Source organism: Ochotona princeps, chromosome 1 (genome assembly GCF_030435755.1).
Source record: "Ochotona princeps isolate mOchPri1 chromosome 1, mOchPri1.hap1, whole genome shotgun sequence".
NCBI classification, from domain to species: Eukaryota; Metazoa; Chordata; class Mammalia; order Lagomorpha; family Ochotonidae; genus Ochotona; species Ochotona princeps.
The window spans coordinates 65,721,413-65,728,136 of NC_080832.1; the positions used below are offsets into that span (position 1 = coordinate 65,721,413).

The 6,724-nt window shown below is 35.7% G+C and overlaps 1 non-coding gene across 1 annotated transcript; it reads right to left on the reverse strand.

Annotated features, from left to right (window-relative positions):
* Positions 1-395: 395 nt before the first annotated feature.
* On the reverse strand, positions 396-530 carry LOC118758427 (small nucleolar RNA SNORA2/SNORA34 family). Its single transcript, XR_004995718.2, has one exon. It is a non-coding gene; the product is annotated as a small nucleolar RNA SNORA2/SNORA34 family (small nucleolar RNA).
* Between the last annotated feature and the right edge of the window lie 6,194 nt (positions 531-6,724).

The window sequence follows — 6,724 nt, forward strand, 5'->3', positions numbered from 1 at the left end:
AATACATAAAGTAAGTTATCTCTGCATAAATTTTAAAAAGGACAAAAAGAAGCTTAAAAGACAACCAATAACCTATTTTTCAGTCTTTCCAGCTTGCAAAAAGCTTGTAAAAACTACTAATGGCATAAATATAGAAAACAGCTACAAAGACTAGCAATTTCTAGTAATTATTGGCATTGTTAAAATTAAAAAGTTAGACAATAACAGAGAAAGTAACCCAACAACAGAGATGGCATTGTGGCTAGGCAGAGATGAGATGCAAAATACAGGGACTTTGCTTTGTTGTTGCTATTGTCTTCCACGTTCTCTCTCTCTCTCTCTCTCTCTCTCTCTCTCTCTCTCTCTCTCTCTCCCCGCTCTCTCTTTCTCACTCACTAGCTTGTTCTCTTTCATTTTGCTGTTTCTCTCTAGTGAATTAAATATTATATTTCCAAAATTTTGAAATAACCACCAGACTGTAGAAAGACATTTTTAAGCTCCCACTTGAAACAAAGAGCTTTAGCAAACTCTTAGCTTTGATTCAAAGTGAAAAACCACGGGTCTTTTGGACACCTGATCCAACATGAGCTTCTATATAAGTTTAAGTGATATATAGCTTTATCAAGATGTGCTATTATTTATGTAAATTATCTTTCTGATCTTAAAAGTGGTATTCTTGCTATTTGCCAAACTGAATATTTCCTTCCATTTTATTATCAGCAGGTATTTCATTTTTTTTTTTACAGATACTTATGTAGATACCACTATTGATTTTCAGTTTCCAAACAGAATTTGGAATTTGTCTGCATGATAGGAACTTGAGTGTGGTAGTCATCTAAGAACACAGCTGTTGATTTCATCCACCAAATTATTTGCAAATGGTTGAGCTGCGGTGCTTTTTCTGACAAAGGCTGATTTCAGAGCATCTTCCTCAGTGAAGTCAGGGAGAATATTGATGCTATTTAAGACTCTTATCAATCACCAGTCCCTCACCCTCTTGGCGGGTTAAGATGAAACAAATGCATCATAGAGAGAAATTATTTAGACAGATGTCAGAGTAAGCCCAAAGAAAAAAACTCAGCCACTGTGAAGGACTCCTGAGTTACCAAAGGAATGCACGGGGGTGTTCAGCCAAATCCTGTTACTGGGTAATGGGATTTACTTGCGTGTCCAGACACTAGTTTGAAAATGTGATTCTACTCAAGACATAAGCAGAGGAGTTTTAAAATGGGACAAGAGTCTGTCTCTGGGAGAGATGGAATACATTTCAGTAAAACGAATCTGATTCTTCCTTTAATAAGTCGCTGGAAGGAAAAAAAAAAAAAAACCTCTGCTGACAGAGAAAATATTGAAGCCTTCCGAGCTTTGTCCTTTGAAGTATGGTCTACAGCAGAGAGTAAGCAACAGAAAACAGCATCTTGTGAAAGGATGGCTACTAAACACCAGGGATATGTGTCTGAATTGCACTCCTCATCGTCCCAGTCAGAGTATAGATTTAAGTATTTGAATATTGTATTTTATTTTAAAGTGTTACATATTTTGTATTGTAATAGATAGTTCATAATACTCTTGATGTAATATGAAAATATATTCATCCCATCCAGGAGCAGGAAACCACACAGAACTGACAATTAACTTAATTTTTTCATTATTCAGTTTTTACCAACAATTGTTCACTTAAAAATTTAGTTAAGAAGAGTATATTGTGATATCATCATTTAAGATGTCTGCTATTCAACATTTGTGTGTGTGGATTTGAATACTGACTCTTGCTTCTTACACAAGTTTTTGGAGAGCAAACCAGGAGTTGTAAATGGTGTCCCAACCTCACTCATGGGAGACTGGATTTTTATCGTGTTCACAGCTCTTGACACTGGGCTAAATATTTGGAAAGTAGACAGATGCCTCCTGCCCTGCCTGTGTGTGTGTCTCGCTGACTCTCGCATTCCCTCTCTCTTACACAAAAATCCATACTTTGTTTTCATTAATTAGAATGATGCCATCTAGAAACATGGATTAATGAAAATTTCTAGAAAACACCAGATAATAATAATTGCAGTATTTGTTAATTGTAGGATTTCTGTCAACACTTGTCTTCCATTCACTGCCTCACCCCCAAATGGTCACATCAGCCAGAGTTGAGTCAATCCGAAGGGAGAAACCAGGAAATTCTTGATGGTGCACCTTGCTGGTGCAGGGTCTCAAAGTTGAGCAGTCCTCAACTGCTTTTCCAGCCATAAGCAGGGAGCTGTGTGGGAAGTGGGGATGCCAGGACCCAAACCAGCGATTATATGGGATCCTTGTGTTTGGGAGCAGTGGGTGGGAGAATTAGCTAATAAAACCATCAAAGGCCCAGCACCTTAGCCTAGTATTTAAAGCCCTTACCTTGCATCCACCGTGATCCGATATAAGTGTCTGTTCATATCGCAGTGGCCCTGATTCCCATCATCTCCCTGCTTGTGACATGGGGAAGCAGGTGAGGATGGCCCAAAGCCTTGAGACCCTGCTCTTGCGTAGGGGATCAGGAGGATGCTCCTGGCAGGTGGCTTCAGATCAGCAAAGCTCCTTCCATGGTAGCCATTTGGGGAGTGAATCAAAGGATGGGAGATCCTCCTGTCTCTCCTCCTCTCTGTATATCTGACTTTCCAATGAAAATAAATAAATCTTTAAAAACAAAACATTTGAGCTGAAGAATGGAAAAATAATATCAGTCCACAAAACAAATAAATGGACCTAATATTTGTTAGACAAATTATTGTTTAAGAACTATGATTATTTTAAGTCAATGATTTTTTACTTTTAAGACTTGAATGATTCAGACAAGGAAATTCTATGTAATTTTCAAAGTAATTTACCAACAGGAAACACTTAAAATACTTCATTCAGCTGTTTTAAAGTTGGAATAAATGTTGCTTGCAAATAACAAGAACAAAGGGTATTTCAGCTGAATGCTGATAGAGAGAAGAGCAAAATAATTTGCTGTGGAAATAACTTTTCAAGTGGAAACTCAAAGGAAGAGGTTTGGGACAGGTGTTGCCACACAGGATGCAAAAGCGGGGATTTAAGAATTACTCAGAAGTCCCTAAGGAGTATGATGGCTCAAATGGCTAATTCTCCTGTAAGCACTTGGCATACCTTATGGCACTGGTTCATGCCCTGGCTGCTCCAATTCCAATCCAGCTTCCTGTTTATGACCTGAAAAGCAGTGGAGGATGACTCAGATCCTTGGAATGCTGTGCTCACATGGGACACCAGGCAGAAGCTCCTGGCTCCTACCTTTATATTTTTCAGCTCTGATCCATTTGGGGAGTAAGCAAGAGTATTGATGATCTTTCTGTCTCTCCTTCTCTCTGCAAATGTGCCCTTCCAAGAACAATACACAAATCTTAAAAAACAAAACAAAAGTGGTCCAGGTAGCATTTGAATAGGAAGAAAATTGTTTATCTGGGAGCATAACTTTAATGTGTTAGTAGAATCAGTCCTCTGAAAATGTTCAGAAGCATTTACATTCACTGCAAATTAATTTTGCATTTACATAGGTTTATTTTGTCTACTTTTGTTGAATATTTTCAGCTTATTACAAGCATGGAACAGAAAATGCTATTTCTTAATTTCTCTTGCTACCTTGTACTAAACTCTTACAACTTAGGATGCAGAACAAATACAGAACAGATTGACTTATTTTAAACCTATTTTGTCTTTGAACATGAGTATGGAAAAATTACTGAAAATGTGGGTATCGACAGCTCAATATAAAACATGAAAAATGGAGCAGATCTTGATTATCAGCAAATGTAACAGAAAACATTCATTGTGCTATCTAAAAAAGTAATAGCATTTTAGAAACATTCTGACTAATATTGTTTCTGTTTTCTAAATTATGGACTTGAGACTTAACAATCATTAGAAACTCTTTCTCATATTTTTAATGACTTGGTATACTCTATTGTTACAAATCTTCATCAGAAACAAATGGAAACATAGTAAGACTAGTTTTATAGATAAAATATGTCAAGTTCACTGGTAAAACAATTCTTGAAAATATAAAGTATCCTAAAATTATTATTTTCAAGAAAGCATGTTGCCGTATTTACTGCTTTGTTGAAATATCAACTATTTTAATATGTAATTGGCCAACTGACCTTTGTACATTACCATTTATCTTACTTCAGTTCTTGCACATTTCTTCCGCTACAAATTCTTTTCAAATTATAGATATTGCTATCACAGTGGAAGGCTGCTTTAATCTGTTCATTGGTTGAAATAATGTTAAAATCAATAGTATTTCCTGCATATCTCCACGCTCTACTCAACTCCATGGATAATATGTCTGCATTTTCTGGTACACTGGATTTTTCTCTTTGAAAGTCACCTTTGCCAAAAAAAAAACAAAACAAAACCAAAACAAAACAAAAAACAGTGTCATTGGCCTTCTTAAAATTAGTTTTACTTTCATTATATAATATCGCTACTTGTTTTTTAAATTAAATTTCTTAAATTTGAAATTTACTAACATAATAAAGAATCCAATATGATACAAGTGTTTTTAGAGCTCTTATTGGTGCTTGTTATAGTCTTTCTCTTTTTAGAAATTAAAGCAAGCGGCTTTGTGAAATAGAAACAGGCATTAACTGAATGGCAGTTGCACATACATTCACACATACACATAAGCACACAAGAAGCCTTACTTCGAATGATGTCTAGCTTCAAAGCATTTTGATCCTGCACTGGAAAAGCATGCTGTTCACAGCACCAGTAGCAGTTAGTATAGACTTGCAATGATACTTCTTTAGTATAGTAGACCGAAATATTTGTATTGAATTATGTGTTTTGCCTTGTGAATTAGAAAGAAATATTTGGACAGCAAGAAAGTAACTTATTTGTTATATATAATTCGTATACATATATATATAACATAAATATAATAGATTACACATTTTTTGTGTGTTTTTTTCTGGTTTTATGTATGGGCTCTGACTGGCCCATCTTTGGCTCTTGTGGTCATTCCGGGAGTAAAATAATGGATGGAAATTCTTTTTTCATTTCTCACTCTGCCTCTCTCTATCACTCGCTGGTGCTTTTCATATGAAAAAGAAATACACTTTAAAAACAATTATGAAAAAATTGTGCTTAATAGCTTTTCTGAATGTTATAAAACCTCTTTGGATGAACACTGCAGTCTTGTAGGTTAAACCTCTCTTTGGGACACCTATAAGATTTCCTGGTTTGAGTACTGCCTACTCGGAATGCTATGACTTAAGTTTCCTTGCAACTGCAATTAGGAGGCAACAGATGAGTGCAGGGTGCCTGGCTTCCTCCCACCCATATGGGAGACTCCAATGGAGCTCCTGGTCCCTGGCATCAGCTTGACCTGGCCCTGGCGACCATGGGCACCAGGATGTGAAAACACAAATGAAGGAGTTTCTCCTTTGCTCCATCTCTGACTGTCTCTGGTAATGTGCCTTTCAAATAAAAGTACTGTTTTTAAAAGAATCCATGTTAATGTTGCTGTCGGATATATGAGATGCAATAGAAATATACATACTCAACATATCTAGTTTTAAATTTTGCAGAAAAAAAAATTCAGAAGAGAACATGCCACTACTGTTGATCACTTAAGCTTAAGAATGTACAATGTTTTTTTTTTTAGGATTAACGTAACAAGATTAGCTAAGGGCAATGCAACAGAGGAGCTTTCCTTTTCCATTTACTTAAATTTTAATCAGATCACCAGTGACTGTTATCTCTCAACATCGCTAGTACACTGTTTCTGGACACAGAAAGCAGAATGAGAGCGGAGTCTTTTTTCTTTGCTGTAAGTTCCATTAAAACCAGAATAGATAATGCCAATTTGGAATGAAATAAAAACATTCATAAGCTTCAAGTAAATATTAATTACATAGATTTATGTTATTGTTTATTTTCCATTAGAAAAAATATAAATTATTTTTATTGTTCAAAAGTAATGCTGGAACTTCTAGCATAAATTGTCTGTATGTAGCTTTGGCCCCAAAGCATTGCCCAGCATTTGTAAGGAGTTCTCTGTCCAATAAGTAACAAATACCCACCCAAGCGGAAATTCCACATCCTCTGTAAAAACAGACACTTCTGCCTTTTTAGTATGTATTCATGCAATTAAGAAATGACAGCATTTAACAAAAATCAGATTTTTTGTTAAATCAGATCATTTGTTCAATCAGAAGCAGTCAAAACTTCAGAGCTACCAAAGACTTATTAAGGATAAAATAGAACCAAATCTGAAGTGTGGGATCTGCGGAGATGCCATTTGGAAGAGAAGTCATATTACAGGGGAAGCTATAGCTGACTATCAAAGAAGGAAAAAAATTTAAAAAATGAAAAACATCACCAGACAGGGAGAAACTTTGCGTATCGAGAGATTTTCAGAAAACCAAGCTTAACAGCATGGCCTGATATCGCTCAGATAAGGAAAGAGCTCCGTGCTATTTTGTTTTAAGCTAATTGGATATTTGCTGTCTTGAGTGTCTTGTGTTCCTTCTCTCCCTTTTTCAGTTGAATTAAAGCATGGACACAATCATTTCAAAAATAGAAGTTGATCTAGTTCTGTTAAGAACAATTGTTTCTTTTAGATATTTCAATAACAAAGAGATAGAAAAAGAGTCCTTGTTTTCAAAAATTATGCAAGCTTTGTGCATTGCAATATTTCTCTCCTGATCTTCTCATGATTGATTTCACTGATTATTTCTTAAAGTATCAGGTACTAGTT